Raw genomic sequence first — 22,170 nt, forward strand, 5'->3', positions numbered from 1 at the left:
ATACAGTATTACTTAGATGTATTATTAACACTCACTAATACAGTGTTACTTAGATGTATTATTAACACTCACTAATACAGTATTACTTAGATGTATTATTAACACTCACTAATACAGTGTTACTTAGATGTATTATTAACACTCACTAATACAGTATTACTTAGATGTATTATTAACACTCACTAATACAGTGTTACTTAGATGTATTATTAACACTCACTAATACAGTGTTACTTAGATGTATTATTAACACTCACTAATACAGTATTACTTAGATGTATTATTAACACTCACTAATACAGTATTACTTAGATGTATTATTAACACTCACTAATACAGTGTTACTTAGATGTATTATTAACACTCACTAATACAGTGTTACTTAGATGTATTATTAACACTCACTAATACAGTATTACTTAGATGTATTATTAACACTCAAATGGGCACATTTCAGCCATCAAGGATTTGTCAAGCAAATGTCCCTAAGGGACATAATGTAATGAATGACTTCATCCATGTGATAATTCTGTATTGTGTTATTCTTATGACCTCACAGAACCATGGCTCTCATAATTGAAAGAAAGCCTTTTTATCTACTATGCTCCACAGTCAATTTATTCCTGCATGTTGCATAAACCTAGAAACTTGATGCATTATGGACACTTTGAAGTCAACACCAAAGTGTCTAGAGGGCAGGGAGTTCAAATGCAAAGTCCCATTTTCTATCAAATCATGTGACTTAGGCTGCCAAATCACCCTCAAAGAGATGGTAGCATAACAGGAAGGTGTCACGACTTCCGCTGAAGTCGGCTCCTCTCCTTGTTTGCACACGTTTGTTTATTTTTTATTACAGTGTCTGGTGTTGAACATTTATCGCACATTTACACTTTTGCCTTGTGGGCTGGAGGTTTTCAAGAAGCTGCTTTCTTCTGTTATTTTCTCTACTGCCATAATAAAGTGTGCGCTTGTTCAATACTACCTGCTCTCCTGCACTGACTTCTCCACCAGCAGCGCAGAGCCTTGACAGGAGGATAGACCTAAAGGGGAAGTAACATTTCTGCAGAAGAGGTAGGGATATGGTGTATAAATGGTCTTCTTCAAATCTCTGTGCTTTGAGTATAAGTGTTTTCACCACCCCTAACAGTAGCAATTGTGTTGGTGACAGGGGCAGGAAGTTGAAGTGTAAAATCATATTACTTAATTAAGCTGCACTTAACTCATTTTTCAAACACTCCACACATTTCTTGTTAACAAACTATAGTTTTGCATGGCACAAGTCATTTTTCCAACAATTGTTTACAGACAGATTATTTCACTTATAATTCACTGTATCGCAATTCCAGTGGGTCAGAAGTTTACATACACTAAGTTGACTGTGCCTTTAAACAGCTTGGAAAATTCCAGAAAATTATGTCATGGCTTTAGAAGCTTCTGATAGGCTAATTGACATCATTTGAGTCAATTGGAGGTGTACATGTAGATGAATTTCAAGGCCTACCTGAGAACTCAGTGACTCTTTGCTTCACATCATGGGAAAGTCAAAAGAAATCAGCCAAGACCTCAGAAAAAAATTGTTAGACCTCCACAAGTCTGGTACATCCTTTGGAGCAATTTCCAAACACCTGAAGGTACCATGTCCATCTGTACAAACAACAAACAATAGTACGCAAGTATAATCACCATGGGACCACGCAGATGCCGTACCGCTCAGGAAGGAGATGCATTCTGTCTCCTAGATATGAATGTACTTTAGTGCGAAAAGTGCAAATCAATTACAGAAAAACAGCAAAGGATCTTGTGAAGATGCTGGAGGAAACACGTACAAGTATCTATATCCACAGTAAAATGAGTCCTACATCGATATAACCTGAAAGACCACTCAGCAAGGAAGAAGCCACTGCTCCAAAACCGCAATAAAAAAAGCCAGACTACGGTTTGCAACTGCACATGGGGACAAAGACCGTACTTTTTGGAGAAATGTCCTTTGGTCTGATGAAACAAAAATAGAACTGTTAGGAAAAAGGGAGATGCTTGCAAGCCGAAGAACACCATCCTAATCTTGAAGTACGGGGATGGCAGCATCATGTTGTGGGGGTGCCTTGCTGCAGGAGGGACTGGTGCACTTTACAAAATAGATGACATCATGAGGATGGAAAATTATGTGGATATATTGAAACAACATCCCAAGATATCAGTAAGGAAGTTTAAAGCTTGGTCGCAAATTGGTCTTCCAATTGAACAATGACTCCAAGCATACTTCCAAAGTTGTGGCAAAATGGCTTAATTGGGCTAGGGGGCAGTATTTTCACGTCCGGATGAAAAGTGTTCTCAAAGTAAACGGCCTACTACACAGGCCCAGAAGCTAGGATATGCATATAATTGGTAGATTTGGATGGAAAACACTCTAAAGTTTCTACATCTGTTAGAATTACGTCTGTGAGTATAAAATAACTTATTTGACAGGCGAAACCCTGAGGACAAACCATCCCAGAAAATTGAGGTCACTCTTTTGGATTTCTGTGTGGATCTAGATTTCTAAGACACTTGCTTGCCGTTCCTATTGCTTCCTCTGGATGTCAACAGTCTTTAGAAATTGGTTGATGTTTTTCTTTTGAGTAATGAAGAAGTAAGCAGTTCAGAACGAGGGTTGAGTGAAGTGTACTGTTGTGGACCTGAAAGCTCGCTCCACTTTGTTTTCGTCCTGTATTGAACACAGTTTATCCCATCTTACATTTGATTACATCGATTATTTACGTAAAAAAATACCGAAGGTTGTATTAGGAAAGTTGTTTGAGTCAAACGCCCCAAATAAATTGACATTTTGGATATATAACAAAGGAATTTATCGAACAAAAGGACCATTTATGATATTTTTGGGACATATTGGAGTGCCAACAGATGAAGATCTTCAAAGGTAAAGCATGAATTAAATAGTTATTTCTGAGTTTTGTGTCGCGCCTGGTGGGATGAAATCTGATTTTCATGTGTTGGTATGCTGGGCGATGTCATCAGATAATCGCATGGTGTGTTTTCGAAGTTAAGCTTTAATTTGGTTTAATGCACTTGTGAATGTATGAAAGTTAGATATTTCTAATAATTTTCTATGAATTTCGCTCTCTGCATTTTCACAGGATGTTGTCAAATCTATCCCGTTAACGGGATTTGAGCCACAAGAAGTTTCAAGGACAACAAAGTCAAGGTATTGGAGTGGCCATCACAAAGGTGTGACCTCAATCCTATAGAAAAGTTGTGGGCAGCACTGAAAAAGCGTGTGCGAGCAAGGAGGCCTTACAAACCTGACTCAGTTACACCAGCTCTGGCAGGAGGAATGGGCCAAAATTCACAAAACTTATTGTGGGAAGGTTGTGGAAGGCTACTCAAAACATTTGTCCCAAGTTAAACAATTTAAAGACAATGCTACCAAATACTAATTGAGTGTATGTAAACTTCTGACCGACTGGGAATGTGATGAAAGAAATAACGTCTGAAATAAATCATTCTGAATAGTATTATTCTGACATTTCACATTCTTAAAATAAAGAGGTGATCCTAAGTGACCTAAAACAGGGAATTTGTATTAGGATTAAATGTCAGGAATTGTGAAAAATGGAGTTTAAATGTATTTGGCCAAAGTGTATGTAAACGTCTGACTTCAACTGTGTGTAAATTTCCGACTTCAACTGTTTGTCATATTATCAGATTTCAGATGATCAATTTCTGTTCACACACATTTTGGATAAAATTGTTTAATCAAACAAAACAACCAAAAATCACTGATTGCTGTAAACAGGCAACTAGATCCTGACACACATGACCAGACATTGATTGATTGATTGATTGATTGATTGATTGATTGATTGATGGGAGACAGGTTGTGTCAATTACCTACAGAAACCCTGGCGGATATTGCTGGAAATACCAGTAAAAGCACAAGTACCTCCATTGCGTCTCCAAACAGCAGAGACCTTCCCATTTGGCTCTGTTCAAAAGTAGTGCAGAATATAGGGAATAGAGTGTCTTTTCAGACACAACCAGTCAGTCAGCCTCAACAGGAACAATCAGCCTTATAAAACCAAGAGTGCAGCATACAGTAATGATTTGTCACAAAACAGTATATGTTGTTGGGTTAGCTGTCACTCAAACTTTAACTGATTAACATTCTGACATGTCTTAAATAGTATGTTGTTCAGCCAGTGTCCACCTAGTGTCTTCTCACTGTCACTAGAGTCCTCCTGTCCTGCTTATATTCACATTACTGAATGTTAAGGGTAGTACTGAAGTTACACATATATACACTGTAATATACTGCATCGTGTGGGGAGATATAGGTAACAAGTTAGAGTATTGGGTTGTGGGTATCATCATCCAAGGAACTCTGAACAAATTGCTCAGATAATTGTTATACTAACATGTTTTCAATACCAATTATTAGTAGACATATTGGTTATTAGTCAACTTGCTTTTGTCTTGACTAGTTTGCTACTGATTAATAACAGGATCTAACAAATGCGGGTTGAAATTACCAAATTATTTAAACGGAACACAATGTACTATAGTATTGTGCAAGTTGGCATATGTTCTTATTCAATTCAAAATAAACATAGATCTTTTTCTACTCCAAAGTATTGTTGCGTTGTGTTATTCTGAATTGTGTCCATATTTTTTTTATTAGTCATCTCAGGGATCATACTCATTCATGTACAGTACCAGTCAAAAGGTTGCACACACCTACTCATTCAAGGGTTCTTCTTTATTTTTACTATTTCTACAATGTGGAATAATAGTGAAGACATTAAAACAATGAAATAACACATACAGTTGAAGTCGGAAGTTTAAATACACTTAGGTTGGAGTCATTAAAACTCGTTTTTCAACCACTACGCAAATTTCTTGTTAACAAACTATAGTTTTGGCAAGATAGTAGAAGGGCATCTACTGTGTGCATGACACTAGTCATTTTTCCAACAATTGTTTACAGACAGATTATTTCACTGTATCACAATTCCAGTGGGTCAGAAGTTTACATACACTAAGTTGACTGTGCCAAGCAACAGCTTGGAAAATTCCAAAAAATGATGTAATGGCTTTAGAAGCTTCTGATAGGCTAATACACATAATTTGAGTCAATTGGAGGTGTACCTGTGGATGTATTTCAAGGCCTACCTTCAAACTCAGTGCGTCTGGAAAACAAGTTTTAATGACTCCAACCTAAGTGTATGTAAACTTCCGACTTAAAATGTACATCTAAAGCACATACACACTGAAAACAGACTTCCATCTCCAAACAGGACTGAATTATGAATGTACTCTGTAGCTAACCACTCCTGGTATGTCTTCATATAACTAATAGTTTGAAGGTTTCATTGTTGCCTTTCTGGAACAATTTGACACCGGCGAATAACATGTAGGCTACGTGATGCCTTTAAAATATTGCTTTTCCATTTTCCCACTTTTTTGATCAAACATGAACATCTTTTTTATTCACATTTTTTACACTTGATTTTAGTTTTTACACTTTTTCCGCCATACTTTTGATCATTTCCAAAATGCCTTTTTGTGCAAACCCAATACACAGTAAGTCAAGTATTTAACTCACAATCAATTCAATAATAACAGGAAGGCATCTTGTAAAAAAATATTCTAGTCTATAGAAAATGAAGTACTTTCATAGTACCGATTGTTATTTTAACTGAGAACACATTCTCATTTACAGCAACAACCTGGGGAATAGTTACAGGGGATGAATGAGACCGTTGGAAGCTGGGGATGATTAGGTGACCATGATGGTATGAGGGACAGCTTGGGAATTTAGCCAGGAGAACCAGGGTTAACACCCCTACTCTTAGGATAAGTGCCATGGGATCTTTAATGACCTCAGACAGTCAGGACACCCGTTTAACGTCCCAGCCGAAAGATGGCACCCTACACAGAGCAGTGTCCCCAATCGCTGCCCTGGGGCAGTGGGACACTTTTTAGACCAGAGGAAAGAGTGAATCCTACTGGCCCTCCAACACCACTTCCAGCAGCATCTGGTCTCCCATCCAGGGACCAACCAGGACCAACCCTGCTTAGCTTGTGGCGAAATCTGCTTGGAGCCTTCACCGTGCGCTGCCTCTTTAAGAGCGCATAAGCAGTAAGGAAGGAGGAGATAAAGAGAGCTCGTTCAGCTCTTTGGGGAGGAACTCTTGGGTGGCGCGACAGTTTGATTGTGTGTGCTGTGCTGCAGAAGTTTTGTTTGTTTTCAGCGTTTGTAGTTTATAACGTATTTAACTCAATCATCGGTGTGATCGCTTTAGATCGTAGTTGTTTTTGTTTGGGACCACGCCCGTTATGGATCGCATGGATTAGTAGCAACATTGTTGCGAAGCTTTAACAAACAAACCAACAAACCATCGGACAGTCAGACACCGGCAGGCCTGAAGACCACAGCTAAGATTTATATTTTTCTCTCTCTTTCTCTTCCCTCTCATTCCAGTGCTTTACCCTGCAACAGACTCTCTATTTGTTAAATGCACTGCCCATTGAAGTTCATTAGAGCTGGACTATTATTTCCCTGCCAGAAGTATTTGGATGGACATTTTAGTAGGTTACTTGCAAGTTGTATATTATGTGAACTGTATTGAGGTGGGGTGTACTAATGACATGTGGCCGAGAAGACTGTGGACATTTTTAAGGCCTTTGTTGTGTCGATGAACACCCCCCACATTCATACCCTCTGCACTCATCCACTAGAAATTAATACAGATTATTGCAAATCCTATGTTGATGACTGGGTTTGTTCTTGTATGAAGTTGCTGTTGAATTGCTCTGCCATTATTAGTATTAGTATTATTGTATGAGGTATTCTTGTTTGGGTTACCCCTGTGCTGTGATGTGGGTTTTATATGGTGTGTATTCTCTTTTCTCTCCACTGGCTATCTGGTAAACAGGCTACACTCTAGGCAGTCTCTTCTGCTGATGTGTGTGTGTCTGGTAGTGGTACTCTCTCTATTCTACTCTTTTCCTTTCGGCAGGGTTAATACCTGCCTGGCGCCCGAACAAAATCTTTCTTTACCCCTCTGTAATAAATACCGCTACAAGCTTCAGAAGCAAGCCAGCAGTGGGGGGCAGGGTGGTATGCTGCAACCAGGACCAACCCTGCTTCGCTTCAGAAGCAAGCCAGCAGGGGGTAGGCAGGGTGGTATGCTGCTGGCAATAACAATAACTATAAGGAAGAAAATATGACTGTAAAATAGTGTACATATTATTAACAAATGTGTATTTCATTATTTGTATGTGTTTGTAAGCACTATAAGCATTACAATTTTAAACAATTGATATGAAAGAAGTAAAGCAACATTTATACACATTTACAATGGTTTATTCATCAAAGTTTAGTCAACATAAATATTTAAGCAAACAAGTTGTTTTCTGCAGGCTTTGTAAGACAGCCATTTGCAATATGCAAACATCATTTTTTTTAAACATGATTTTTTTTCCAGCAATAGTGGGTGTAGTAAGAGCCACTGTGATATGACTGTCAAGGTTCTTCAAGTAGTAAGCAGAATGGAATAATTGAGAAATTGAACAAGGTCGTTCCCTCTGAAGACATTTTACATGGTGCATGTTGTTTGAAAGGTTCAGTCATCTGTAAATGTTCTTATGTGTACAATAACAATTTCATGGACTGTGCCGTTACTGAGGGACTGGCACAGTATAGGCAGTTCATAATCCATTTAATGCATTCTAATGATGTTGTCTTGGTTCCACCTGTCACCAGAGGGGGCAGAGACCGTCCTGGTGACAACCACACTCAAAAGTGTGTCCGATTTAGTCATTATGATTCCATGTTAAGTGAGGTGTGTTTTCTGTTGGTGTTTGCAGAAACTTTAATTGTGAGTTTGAGACTTAGTGTTTGTTGTTTTCCCAGTGTTACTGTGATCCTTTGTTTACTGTTTCTCAGTAAAGTATTATGTTGATTCTTAATCACTGATTCCTCGTATGGTCTCTTCTCTGCGCCTGGGTCCAAGCTCACCATGTCACAGAAGTAAAATAGAGTCTTAAATCTTTGTTATTTTACCACAGAAAAAAATGCCTGTGACAAAGGGAAATTTCAACATTTTCCAATGTCATATTCCTCTCCAGCACCAACCCAACATCAACATATGTGAAAATGGTTCTGTTTTGTAGTAAAAATAGAGGAAGAACTGTTTCCAATGACATTGATAAAATCACAGGATGCACACTGATGTCACTCTCTCCCAAAAAATGTACATTAAATTCTCTGGCAACAGCTCTGGTGGACATTCCTGCAGTCAGCATGTCAATTGCATGCTCACTCAACTTGAGACATCTGTGGCATTGTGGTGTTTGACAAAATTCCATATTTTAGTGGCCTTTTATTGTCCACAGCACAAGGTGCACCTGTGATATGCCACACCTGTTCGGTGGATGGATTATATTGGCAAAAGAGAAATGCGTGAAATGTGTGCACTACATTTGAGAAAAATACGATTTTTGTGCTCATGGAAAATGTCTGCGATCTTTTATTTCAGCTCAAGGGACCAACACTGGACATGTTGCATTCATCATTTTGTTCAGTATATACACATCTACTGTATAAGAATTTATTTCAGATTATTTTTTTTCTGTAGTAAAATATGTTCATCATACAGTATTCAAAGGACTGTATATACTTATTCAAACCAGTTGTTTTCATATTTGTAATCCAGTTTTATGCATTTAGTCTTTCATGTCTTTGAACTGTGAAAGGTTAATGTGCAACAGTAACGTGCTCAAATGTTGTCTGTTGTTGGTGTCAACTGTCACATCTACTCCCGCTGACCCGTTCTGGCGCTCAACATCGCTGGTCTACTATCCACTGGTCCTGGCAACCCATCTTTACGCACACCTGGCAACCCATCTTTACGCATACCTGTGTCTCATCATCAGTCACACCTAGACCAGTGATGACAACTTAGCAATTTTGTTGCTAGATTTAGCAACTTTTCAGACTACCCTGGCAACTTCTTTTCAAACAGCACCTAGCAACAAATGTAGCTATTTAAAAAAATGTATTTTGAACTTTTGGCAAATTTTGAAAAGTGACTCAAATGCTAAAATGCATGCACTTTGCCTCTAAATGACATACAACGATTTTCTCGGTCACACACTCAGTCACAACACAAGTGCCTGGCTGCAAAAATGCATTGTGAGTGAAGTCAGCAGCAGGCGCTCAGCTCGTGCCGCAAATTACAATTCATTGTTGGCTGACAACAGCAGCAGTAGTACTACTGTTCGACAAGCCAAACCCAATGAATATAGTTGGTCATGAATGTTTGATCTTGAACAGAACTTACAACATCAATCAACATGTCTCAATCAAAATTGTACAGCCAGAAGTATAGAAAAGAGTGGGAGTCCGTACCTGAACAAATGTCAAATCATATTTTTTTCAGAGATGGTCAGTCAATTTGAGTAACTTTATTGTGTATTCCACATAATGACGCAGTTTTACGTTATCACGCAATGACATCACAATGTCATTAAGCAACTTTTAGCAACAAATCAACCTGCCTCTAGCAACTTACCCTGAAAAGTAGTTGGCAACACTGACCTGGACTTCATTTCTCCATTGATTACTTACCGTTTATACTTTTTTGTCATAAGGGAGTATTGTTTGTGTTTCCATGTCAGACGCTTCTCTCGATTTGTATTGTTCCATGTTTTGCATTTGGCACCCAGCTCTTTGTCTCAAGAGTCTAGTCTGCCTTTCACAGCCCTTATTGTAAAGACAACATTGTAAAGACAAGTCCTTTTTCCAAAATTGATTTAGGTACATTTTGTGAAGAGGTATGAGGGTTGTGATATGGGTCATAAAATAATACAATCATTTCAGGGATCAATACATTTCTATGTTGCTTCCCCAGTATCTGCATGAACCACCAGGCCAAGTGTTTTTGGTTGACTCTGCTGGACAGAAAGAGGAGGAATCTGAACACGCTGCATTTAAATTCAGGTCTTAGTTATTCCATTGTACTGGATCTAATACATATTAGCATTTTACATACATTCATAAGTGTAATATTTTTTTATGACATACTGTGAAAATTCTCTTGGCTGCTGGCTCTGTCACTTTCAGACATGTGCAGAGCAGACTGAAAGGGGAAGGGTAGCTCTTGACTTGAACCACAGCAGCTTTCTGTAAAGAGAGTCATCCAAAAGACACACCCCTTGACTTTCCGTTGGCATTGTTGACCTGTATGTATTCTCTCCTGATTGGCTCTGTGGTGCTCAGTCTGGCAGTCTGACTAAAGGGCCAGAGGTATGAGGAGAGACATCCTCCTTTGTATTTAGGAAATATACATTCCCATAACACTTTGGATCCTATTCTTGGACAGTTGGACACAATGCATCAATGCAACAACAACCAGACATATCACTAATTACTGTCCATGAGCAACCTCAACCTTGTGGGTCTGTGGGTGTTTGGGCCAATAAAGTGCCAACTCAATTCTACCACTGACTAGTCTCTCATGCCCCTCCGAACAGGAACACAGGGCAATATTTTTTTTTATCTAAACCAGACCTTTTTTACTGGAGTACACTAACCCCCTAATTGGGGCTCTTTTCTTGACACACAGTAGCAGTTTACCAGATAAGAAGTGAAGGAGATCAAAAAGTAGATTGTTGTAAGGGTGTATTACATCCTGTGATGGCCCATTGTCATATCCATTCTGGATTCTGACTGGTAAAATTATAGCTGAAATATGCCTCTGTATGTGTTTACTGTATGTGGGAATGTCTCAGGTCCGTCCTACATGTAGTGTTGGTACATGGAATATTCATCAACTGCATACATCATAAATTGCTATTGCAAATAGAAGTATTATGTTCAACAACTGACATTTTCAGATATTATTTTGACAAACACACTTTAATACACTTTGGTGATTACAATTCATTCTCTCTTGTCATAAATTTGCTTGGCACTGTCATCTGTGATATGACTTTATTTACGTACCTACTGATGAAACTGTGACTTAGTAGTTATGTCTTGAAGTCTACAAACGCTCTACATTTATTCACTCTGTGATAGGGTTGGGTCCTATATGCTACTTTTATTCATGTCCTGTAAATGGTTCAGTGCCTATAATTTAGGCTGTATGTAGCATGGGGCATAAAGTAAATGGCCTCTAATAGATTATAGTGAGAAGGAAAACAGCATTCAAATTTGGCCTGTGTATTAATTTGCCCGTAACTAATCAGAATTCCATGTTCACATAAAAAAGAGAATACTTCAAAATGAGAAGATCCTGCCATGGAAAAGATGACTGGTTGGACAAAGTGGAAAGCAGGAGAAATAACTCCCACCATTGTCAGGACTCCGACCGAAGGACGCTTCCCTTCCCGTTCGGGTGGCGCTCGGCGGTCGTCGTCTCCGGCCTACTAGCTGCCACTGATTATTTCCTCCCCCTCCTTATGTGTTTATTGAGTGCACCTGTTTTGAGTTGGGTAATATAGTAGTGAGGCTTTATTAGTCAAGCGGCCCGCCTGGTTCCTTGTGCGGGATTAATTATTGTGACCGTCTGTTTGGTGTACTTGTGTGCACGTCTATGGGTTTCGTGTTTTCCCATTTTTGTGGTTTTTCCTGGACAGTTTAAGTCCCCCTGTTTGGGGCGTTTGTTTGTTCATTACGCCCTGTGTTTTCGTGAGGGTTGGCTTATGTTCACCGTTTCTTTGTGCATTAAAATAGCACTCCCCTGAACTCTCTTCTTCCTGCGCCTGACTTCTCACCCACTACACTCAGATGTTACAACCATGCAGCAGGACACCTTCAGCTGTGGGGTCTTTCTAATGGAGGTTTGATGGTTATATTTTCAATAATGAATGGTTAGCTGTTTATGTGACAATTAGGTCGTAAACTATATTTTATTGCACAGAACTTCCCCAAGATCCCCTCCCAAATTGATATAGAACCTTCACAAAAACACATGGAGCAACTGCGAAAAGAAATGGCTGAGGATATACTAAAACCGTATGGTATGTAATGACATTTAATTCAAAGTAAATGTACATTTTTATTTTTATGTAGTTGTGTGGGACAGCCATATGTTCAGTTCATGCCTATGATTTCAGAGTTCAACAAAGCCAACAACAGCTTCATGTGTGCCACTGATAAAGAACCTGGATGTGGCACAAAGACTGACTGGGTTAGTAACTTTATTTAACATGTTTATAATCTTTTGACAACAGTGACGGCATGTAAGACAATTTATGATAAAACACAATGGATGGATGGCTAATTCGTCATTCTGCATTGATATTATTTATGTGTTACACTTTGTTTTGTTTTGATTGAAGGTTTTCCATGCCAACGGTGGTTCCATGTGCTGTAACTAGGAAGGAAGACAAAAGAGTTCAACAGAGTGAACACAAACTGGAAGTGTAGTCTTTGTTGTTGAAAATGTATGCCATTTCCCATCCACACTGAAGAGGCTCTGACATGCACATCAACCAGGGATAATGTATGCTATACCCCATCCACACTGAAGAGGCTCTGAAATGTAGTTCAACCAGGGTTAATGTATGCTGTACCCCATCCACACTGAAGAGGCTCTGACATGCACATCAACCAGGGTTAATGTATGCTATACCCCATCCACACTGAAGAGGCTCTGAAATGTAGTTCAACCAGGGTTAATGTATGCTATACCCCATCCACACTGAAGAGGCTCTGAAATGTAGTTCAACCAGGGTTAATGTATGCTATACCCCATCCACACTGAAGAGGCTCTGAAATGTAGTTCAACCAGGGTTAATGTATGCTATACCCCATCCACACTGAAGAGGCTCTGACATGTACATCAACCAGGGTTAATGTCTGCTATACCCCATCCACACTGAAGAGGCTCTGACATGTACATCAACCAGGGATAATGTATGCTGTACCCCATCCACACTGAAGAGGCTCTGACATGTACATCAACCAGGGATAATGTATGCTGTACCCCATCCACACTGAAGAGGCTCTGACATGTACATCAACCAGGGATAATGTATGCTGTACCCCATCCACACTGAAGAGGCTCTGACATGTACATCAACCAGGGTTAATGTATGCTATACCCCATCCACACTGAAGAGGCTCTGGGTTCAATTACTGCATGTATGCTGGGCTACCCCATCCACACTGAAGAGGCTCTGACATGTACATCAACCAGGGATAATGTATGCTATACCCCATCCACACTGAAGAGGCTCTGACATGCACATCAACCAGGGTTAATGTATGCTGTACCCCATCCACACTGAAGAGGCTCTGACATGCACATCAACCAGGGTTAATGTATGCTGTACCCCATCCACACTGAAGAGGCTCTGACATGCACATCAACCAGGGTTAATGTATGCTATACCCCATCCACACTGAAGAGGCTCTGAAGAGGCTCTGAATGCACATCAACCAGGGTTAATGTATGCTTGAAGAGGCTCTGACATGCACATCATACCCCATCCACACTGAAGAGGCTCTGAAATGTAGTTCAACCAGGGTTAATGTATGCTATACCCCATCCACACTGAAGAGGCTCTGAAATGTAGTTCAACCAGGGTTAATGTATGCTATACCCCATCCACACTGAAGAGGCTCTGAAATGTACATCAACCAGGGTTAATGTATGCTATACCCCATCCACACTGAAGAGGCTCTGAAATGTACATCAACCAGGGTTAATGTATGCTGTACCCCATCCACACTGAAGAGGCTCTGAAATGTAGTTCAACCAGGGTTAATGTATGCTGTACCCCATCCACACTGAAGAGGCTCTGACATGTACATCAACCAGGGATAATGTATGCTATACCCCATCCACACTGAAGAGGCTCTGAAATGTAGTTCAACCAGGGTTAATGTATGCTGTACCCCATCCACACTGAAGAGGCTCTGACATGTACATCAACCAGGGATAATGTATGCTGTACCCCATCCACACTGAAGAGGCTCTGAAATGTAGTTCAACCAGGGTTAATGTATGCTATACCCCATCCACACTGAAGAGGCTCTGACATGTACATCAACCAGGGATAATGTATGCTGTACCCCATCCACACTGAAGAGGCTCTGACATGTACATCAACCAGGGTTAATGTCTGCTATACCCCATCCACACTGAAGAGGCTCTGACATGTACATCAACCAGGGATAATGTATGCTGTACCCCATCCACACTGAAGAGGCTCTGACATGTACATCAACCAGGGTTAATGTATGCTGTACCCCATCAACACTGAAGAGGCTCTGACATGTACATCAACCAGGGATAATGTATGCTATACCCCATCCACACTGAAGAGGCTCTGACATGTACATCAACCAGGGATAATGTATGCTATACCCCATCCACACTGAAGAGGCTCTGACATGTACATCAACCAGGGATAATGTATGCTGTACCCCATCAACACTGAAGAGGCTCTGACATGTACATCAACCAGGGATAATGTATGCTATACCCCATCAACACTGAAGAGGCTCTGACATGTACATCAACCAGGGTTAATGTATGCTGTACCCCATCCACACTGAAGAGGCTCTGACATGTACATCAACCAGGGTTAAAGAGACAGTTAACACTGTGAAATGTTTTGTACTTATTTGAAGTAAAGTGTCTGTTGACATGTTGGAAAAGATTAAAGGTTTACAATTTCTGTTAAATTGTCAATGTTAAATTTGTATTCATTGATTTACTGGCCACGACTACTGTGGTTACATGTTCTATATATGTATTGACCAGCAATCCCACTGCAGCCTACCTCACTAGCTCACTCTCCATCCCTGCTTTGGAAAATTAATAACATGACTTTCATACGTTGCCATTTTCCTTTATGGTTGATGTTAAAGACGAAAGGATATATTATCTGTCTCTCTCCTATTGTGTATCACTGTTAAATACTGTGGCAAAATAAAAAAAACTGGGAAAATAAGTACTTAGAACTACCAATTATTATAGATACATATTAAAGAAAAGGGTAAACACAACACTGGACTGAACCCCCAACAATATAGAAGCTACATGACTAGAGGTTATGCAATATGGGTGTATATTATCCACTGCACGCTTCTTAGGTGTGTAATTGACATGACCAAGGAGCTATTGACATTTAAATCTATGAAAAATGTATGTTACACCTCGTGATTTTACAGTACACAAACTAGAGTGTGCAATATAGAAGGGTAGTCAGTGGACATTCTGAACCTTGTTTAAGTTAGTAGGTCACATGACCAATGAGCTATTGAAATTCAAAAGTGCAAATTAATCATTTAAAATAGTGCAAGATGTAAATCGCCCCCAAACAATATGTGTGTCTGTGCCATCGGGTAATAACAGGTTTTTCAAGTTTTGGGAATAATGGTTAAAGGGATATTGACATTTTTAAAATGTGATTTGTCACTATGTTGACGGTCCCTAACTGCTGTTGGTGGATGTAAGGAAAACTACAGGTGAATATCCGTTGAATATCCAACCTGACATTGTTTTTACCTCGGTCATTAGACTTGCAGAAGTGCATTTAATATTTATGTCCATATCTGTCCGGTTTTAGGAACGTGCATAATGACTACATCATAATGTCTTGAACAACTTTACTTTAGACAAATGGAAAAATTGTCATTAGCTAGTTAAAATCCGGTGGCGTCCCTACAATGCCCAACTGAGCATTCTACTTAATGCTTCGTCAATGAGCACTGATGATGATATAATCATTATAGTGGCTTGGAAATGAACTTACATTCCAAAGGAGGCAAATAATTAGGAAAATAATTCTTTGAAATGTTGATGTCACCAGATTGACTTTTAGCTGCAGTATAAAGCTAGCTAACCCTAACCCTAACCCTACATAGCTAGCTTGGAACAGGAACAGGCTTTTATAGGTTACAGTCCAAGCTGTCTTCCAATGGTGCGACTGCTGTCGGCATCCAAAAGATTATCCAACTTGAATTAACGCTTGGAGGTCAGGATGTGGCGTAGTCTATGGCGATACAGATTTCACTTATTATTGTTATCTACATAGCGCGTTGATGTGACACTGCTGCTCTCTCATTTAGCTATTTGCGCTTTACAGATTGTGGTTGTTGTGGATAGCTGTCCACAAATCTAAATGTGTATTTGAACACAAAAAAGATTGGATTCAAGAAGTTTAACCCTTGTGTGGTGTTCGTGTCTGTGGGATCCATTATTAATGTTTATTGAAAGAGGAATTACGCAATGAATTATTTTTTCAACCTGAGATTCATTGGCCTTTTCCAGTTTTCTGTGAAGAGCATGTACAAGAACACATTTTCATTGAGTGCACACTGTGCACCCCTCTACTTATAACATGTGGTGTTCAGGTCTAATGGAGCTGTGTGTAATAGAAGTGTGGAAAAGTGTGTGTATAGGTGAAAACAAAAAAAGGTAACAAAAAGGTTTGCTGTGTGCCTTCAGTCTGTCTTTCTCCACCCTACTGTTTCAACATAGCACCATGAACCTGTCTGTCTCCCTGCCTGTCTGCCTGTCTCACGCTTTTCTCATACTCTTTAAACTTTGGAGTGTGTGAAACTACACAATGTCTTGCGGGAACCCGCACAATGTTATTACAATACATTATTTCGATACATTGTAAAAAACAAATGCATTATTTTCCCCACACTCTAACCCAGCCAGGTGCAAATTGGAGAGTGACAACACATAGCTTGCATGTATGGCTCCATACCACATTCGAGAAAACATAGAAAAAAATGATCTCTGCTCAGGGGGCCTGAAATCATTTTGCAGAGAGAAGCTAGCTCAATTGTACAATACTTGCATATTATTATTAAATGTATAATAATGGATCAACCATTTATAAGCATGTATAATGTCTTTATGGAAGTTTTTATAAGTGTATAACATGACAAATATATTATATTTGTATCATGTAGTATTCAAAGGATTCATAATTAATCAATCAAGGTTTTATAGGCTGTATCAAGCATTATGCAAACATCTAACAACAAAATTATTTTTTGCAGTATGGTCATTTACAGTTAAATGGCAGCCAAAACCAAACATGGCTGCCCAAATTAAGGATGACACAATGCCAACAGTCTCTCTGCCTCTGGAATATTATTGAGGCACAGCCTGTAAAAAAAAAATCTTATTTTTCTTGTGAAATTATTTTTTTGCCTTCTCTCTGACTCGCTCACAAAATATAGTACATTCATTGCAGAAATATTATTTAATCCTCTTTTGCTGTATTACTTTGTTTTTGAATTAGTGTTGTTGCTTGTACCAGGGCGCATTTGTGCATTTGTTGACGTGCATCCAAGGATACCTTGACTTGCATTGCATACTCTCACTGCAGAAACATTTTCTCATGAAAACGTGTGACTTATAGTTAGAGAAAATGATTCGTGCAACCGTGCCCTTCTACAAGCAGGAAACCAGTTGTGGAAGAACCAGAAATGTAGCATGTCTGTTTGTTATTAAACCTAGAAAATGACTCTGTCAATTATCTTGTCATCTTTTTGGCTAGCCACATTGGAACACTCTAATCTTTAAAGACATGAACTGGCAGAACAGGTTTAAGCTAAGTATTGTGTCATTGTTTTCAGGAAGGTCCACTAATGGCAAGGATGGGAGAGGTGACAGGAGAGACAGGATGAGGGACAGGAGGGGTGATGGGAGAGACAGGAGAGGTGATAGGAGAGACAGGATGAGAGACAGGAGGGGTAATAGGAGAGACAGGAGAGGTGATAGGAGAGACGGGATGGGGGACAGTAGGGGTAATGGGAGAGACAGGAGAGGTGATAAGAGAGACAGGATGTGGGACAGGAGGGGTGATGGGAGAGACAAGAGAGGTGATAGGAGAGACAGCAGGGGTGAGAGGAGAGACAGGGGGTGAGAGGAGAGACAGGGGGTGAGAGGAGAGACAGGGGGTGAGAGGAGAGACAGGGGGTGAGAGGAGAGACAGGGGGTGAGAGGAGAGACAGGGGGTGAGAGGAGAGACAGGGGGTGAGAGGAGAGACAGGGGGTGAGAGGAGGACAGAGACAGGGGGTGAGAGGAGAGACAGGGGGTGAGAGGAGAGACAGGAGGGGTGATAGGAGGGACAGGAGGGGTGATAGGAGAGACAGGAGGGGTGATAGGAGAGACAGGAGGGGTGATAGGAGAGACAGGAGGGGTGATAGGAGGACAGGAGGGGTGATAGGAGAGACAGGAGGGGTGATGAGAGGAGAGACAGGAGGGGTGATAGGAGAGACAGGGGGGGTGAGAGGAGAGACAGGAGGGGTGAGAAGAGAGACAGGAGGGGTGAGAAGAGAGACAGGAGGGGTGAGAGGAGAGACAGGGGGTGAGAGGAGAGACAGGAGGAGACAGGGGGTGAGAGGAGAGACAGGGGGTGAGAGGAGAGACAGGGGGTGAGAGGAGAGACAGGGGGTGAGAGGAGAGACAGGGGGTGAGAGGAGAGACAGGGGGTGAGAGGAGAGACAGGGGGTGAGAGGAGAGACAGGGGGTGAGAGGAGAGACAGGGGGTGAGAGGAGAGACAGGGGTGAGAGGAGAGAGACAGGGGGTGAGAGGAGAGACAGGGGGTGAGAGGAGAGACAGGGGGTGATAGGAGAGACAGGGGGTGAGAGGAGAGACAGGGGGTGAGAGGAGAGACAGGGGGTGAGAGAGAGACAGGGGGTGAGAGGAGAGACAGGGGGTGAGAGGAGAGACAGGGGGTGAGGGAGAGACAGGGGGTGAGGAGAGACAGGAGGGGTGAGAGGAGACACAGGGGGGTGAGAGGAGAGACAGGAGGGGTGAGAAGAGAGACAGGGGGGTGAGAGACAGGGGGGTGAGAGGAGAGACAGGAGGGGTGAGAGGAGAGACAGGGGGTGAGAGGAGAGACAGGAGGGGTGAGAGGAGACACAGAAGGGGTGAGAGGAGAGACAGGGGGTGAGAGGAGAGACAGGAGGGGTGAGAAGAGAGACAGGGGGTGAGAGGAGACACAGGAGGGGTGGTAGGAGAGACAGGAGGGGTGAGAAGAGAGACAGGATGGGTGAGAAGAGAGACAGGAGGGGTGAGAGGAGAGACAGGGGGTGAGAGGAGAGACAGAAGGGGTGATAGAAGTGACAGGAGGGGTGGTAGGAGAGACAGAAGGGGTGATAGGAGGGACAGGAGGGGTGATAGGAGAGACAGGAGGGGTGATAGGAGAGACAGAAGGGGTGATAGGAGAGACAGGAGGGGTGATAGGAGGGACAGGAGGGGTGATAGGAGGGACAGGAGGGGTGGTAGAAGAGACAGAAGGGGTGATAGGAGACACAGAAGGGGTGAGAGGAGAGACAGGGGGGTGAGAGGAGAGACAGGAGGGGTGAGAAGAGAGACAGGAGGGGTGAGAAGAGAGACAGGGGGTGAGAGGAGAGACAGGAGGGGTGAGAGGAGAGACAGAAGGGGTGAGAAGAGAGACAGGGGGGTGAGAGGAGAGACAGGAGGGGTGAGAGGAGAGACAGAAGGGGTGAGAGGAGAGACAGAAGGGGTGATAGGAGGGACAGAAGGGGTGATAGGAGGGACAGAAGGGGTGATAGGAGGGACAGAAGGGGTGATAGGAGGGACAGGAGGGGTGGTAGGATTGACAGGAGGGGTGAGAAGAGAGACAGAAGGGGTGAGAAGAGAGACAGGGGGTGAGAGGAGAGACAGGAGGGGTGAGAGGAGAGACAGAAGGGGTGAGAGGAGAGACAGAAGGGGTGAGAGGAGAGACAGGAGGGGTGGTAGGAGAGACAGAAGGGGTGATAGGAGGGACAGGAGGGGTGGTAGGAGAGACAGAAGGGGTGATAGGAGGGACAGGAGGGGTGGTAGGAGGGACAGGAGGGGTGATAGGGAGGGCCAGAGGGAGGGACAGGATAGATAATGGCAGGGACAGGAGATGTGAAATCACATGATTTCATGAGAAATATGTCCACAGTGAGGGTGTGTAATGCAAGTCGAGGTGTCCTTGGATGAATGTCAACAAGATGCCTACACCAACTGAAGTGTGGGGTAACATTAAATAAATTCTCCCCACTGCTGTACGTCGTTATACACAGAATTTAAAGGAAAAAGCACATTAGAAAAAACATCACCTACACCTTTCTATTTCAAATCATTTAGTTCAGTTCCCATCTTTGTACACCAAAGGCTACTCACCAGACAGATACACTTTGCTGTTCATGTTTGGAGTGAAGATCTGTCAGTCTCAAGCCCTGTGTGAGAGTACTACTAGTAGTAGTAGTAGTAGCAATAATAGTAATAGTAGTAGTAGTAGTAGTCATTTCTATAATCATGTAAGGATACTAAAGAGACACAGTTTGAGAGTGGGTCTTCCCATGCTATACTAGGCTATCGATAAACTTACACAAATGCTTGTCTTGCTTTGGCTGTAAAGCATAATTTCAAAATCTGAGATGAGAGGGTGATTAACAAAAGGCTAAGCTGTGTTTCACTATATTTCATGAATATGAATATTTTCGAGTAAGATTTTTTGTCCGTTGGGTTATGCTAATTAATGTAGTTGATGACTTAGAATGGAGTGGATTAAATTGCTACAAAGCATTTGTCAGGGATGATTTTAACTGTAAAACTAAGGGATGATTTTAACTGTAAAACTAAGGGATGATTTTAACTGTAAAACTAAGGGATGATTTTAACTGTAAAACTAAGGGATGATTTTAACTGTAAAACTAAGGGATGATTTTAACTGTAAAACTAAGGGATGATTTTAACTGTAAAACTAAGGGATGATTTTAACTGTAAAACTAAGGGATGATTTTAACTGTAAAACTAAGGGATGATTTTAACTGTAAAACTAACAGTAAGTAAGATTTTTATTGGGTATACCGTCCATATAATCTAATATAGAGAAAGATTAAGACAAAAGTATCTATGTTAGTGTTGGCGGCACTGGGTCACAGATCTAAGTAAGACATTTCGAGGTAAGTAAGTTTGGGTCCGTAATGACCCAAGGTATCTATGGCCATTACCAATGTAAACTATCTAACAGTAAGACCTAAAAGTAAAACTGGTTGATATACAGTAGCCGGAAAACATAATATAGAAGGTGAAATAAAGTAAAGTAAGTTACGTTACTCTAGGACTAACGGGAGTAAGTGAGATTAAGTATGATAACAGTAGAGTACACCCATAGAAAGTGAGAATACATATTAGAAAAGCTGGAGAGGCGAGGCGCACTGTAGGCCTGATGCAAGGTGCTGGCACTGGTGGTACTGGACCGAGAACACGCACAGGAAGCCTGGTGCGGGGAGCTGCTACCGGAGGGCTGGGGTGTGGAGGTGGTACTGGATAGACCTGACCGTGCAGGCGCACTGGAGCTCTTGAGCACCGAGCCTGCCCAACCTTACCTGGTTGAATGCTCTCGGTCGCCCTGCCAGTGCTGCGAGGTGGTATAGCCCGCACTGGGCTATGTAGGCGAACCGGAGACACTGAGCGCAAGGCTGGTGCCATGTAAGCCGGCCCAAGGAGACGCACTGGGGACCAGATGCGTAGAGCCGGCTTCATGGCACTTGGCTCGATGCTCACTCCAGCCCGGCAGATACACGGAGCTGGAATATACCACACCAGACTATGCACCCGCACTGGGGACACCGTGCGCACCACTGCATAACACGGTGCCGGTCTCTCTAGCCCACCCGGTAAGCACAGGGAGTTTGCGCAGGCCTCCTACCTGGCGTAGCCATACTCCCTGTGAGCCACCCCCCAATAAATTTTTGGGGCTGACTCCCGGGCTTCCTTGCCAACCGTGTTCCCTCGTATCGCCGGCTCCTCTCTCCGGCTGCCTCTGCTCTCCTAAGTGCCTCCACCTGTTCCCATGGGAGGCGATCTCTTCCAGCCAGTATCTCCTCCCAGGTGTAGCAACCCTTGCCGTCCAATACATCGTCCCATGTCCATTCCTCTTTGCGCCGCTGTTGCTGTTCCTGCTGATCCTGCCTGTTGACACGCCGCTTGGTCCTGTTGTGGTGGGTGATTCTGTAACAGTTCTCTTGTGGTGAAGGAGAGTCGGACCAAAATGCAGCGTGTAGATTGCGATCCATGTTTAATCAACAAACGTAAAACACGAATCAATACAAAACTACAAAAACAACAAACGTGGAAACGTAACGAAAACCGAAACAGCCCTATCTGGTGAAAACACAGAGACA

Source organism: Oncorhynchus gorbuscha, linkage group LG24 (assembly GCF_021184085.1).
Source record: "Oncorhynchus gorbuscha isolate QuinsamMale2020 ecotype Even-year linkage group LG24, OgorEven_v1.0, whole genome shotgun sequence".
Classification (NCBI taxonomy): domain Eukaryota; kingdom Metazoa; phylum Chordata; class Actinopteri; order Salmoniformes; family Salmonidae; genus Oncorhynchus; species Oncorhynchus gorbuscha.